General features: G+C 29.5%; 1 protein-coding gene across 2 annotated transcripts in view; it reads left to right on the top strand.

Moving 5' to 3' along the window:
• The window catches only part of UVRAG (UV radiation resistance associated), a 283,373-nt gene that overhangs the window by 13,527 nt on the left and 269,226 nt on the right, over positions 1-620 (top strand). The window lies entirely within an intron of this gene.

Genomic DNA, 620 nt, shown 5'->3' with positions numbered 1-620 from the left:
CTCCTCTCCCTCTCTCCCCTTCCCCTCTCCCTCTAAGTATGTCTTTGGGTAAGGATAAAAATAAAAATGTAAATTTAGTTTTATTTAAAAAATAGATAATAAATTCATGTGGAAAATTTTCAAAAGGTCTATAAAGGGATACAGTGAAGGCCCTCTCTATCACTCTGTGCCCCAATTACCCATTTTCCCTTCCCTGGAGAAACCAGTGTTGTTAACTATATTTTATGCATCTCCGATAATTATATTCTTTTTCCTCTTTATGAAAAATAAGTGATAACATGTAAAACATATTGATTTTATAAACTTTTGTATTTTTAAAAAATCTAATGGTATATCTTACAGATTGTACCAAATAGGTCTCAAAGAACTGCCGCATAATTTATTCCTTGTGGCACATAGCATTTTACAAAGGATAGACCATAATTTAGCTACTCCCCTATTGATGGGCATTTAACTTAGTTCCAGTTTTTTGCTAATACAAACAATAGTGTATTTTATACATTATATTGCATATCTGCAAATATATATATTTGGATATATATATAATCCTCATCCAAGGATATTTTCTCCATTGATTTAAAAAAAATATATATTTTATTGTTTTTTTTTTACAGAGGAAG

The sequence above is a fragment of the Myotis brandtii genome, unplaced genomic scaffold (assembly GCF_000412655.1).
Source record: "Myotis brandtii unplaced genomic scaffold, ASM41265v1 scaffold244, whole genome shotgun sequence".
Classification (NCBI taxonomy): Eukaryota; Metazoa; Chordata; class Mammalia; order Chiroptera; family Vespertilionidae; genus Myotis; species Myotis brandtii.
Note: the sequence above shows the minus strand (reverse complement) of the source record. Positions and strands in the feature narration are given on the sequence as shown.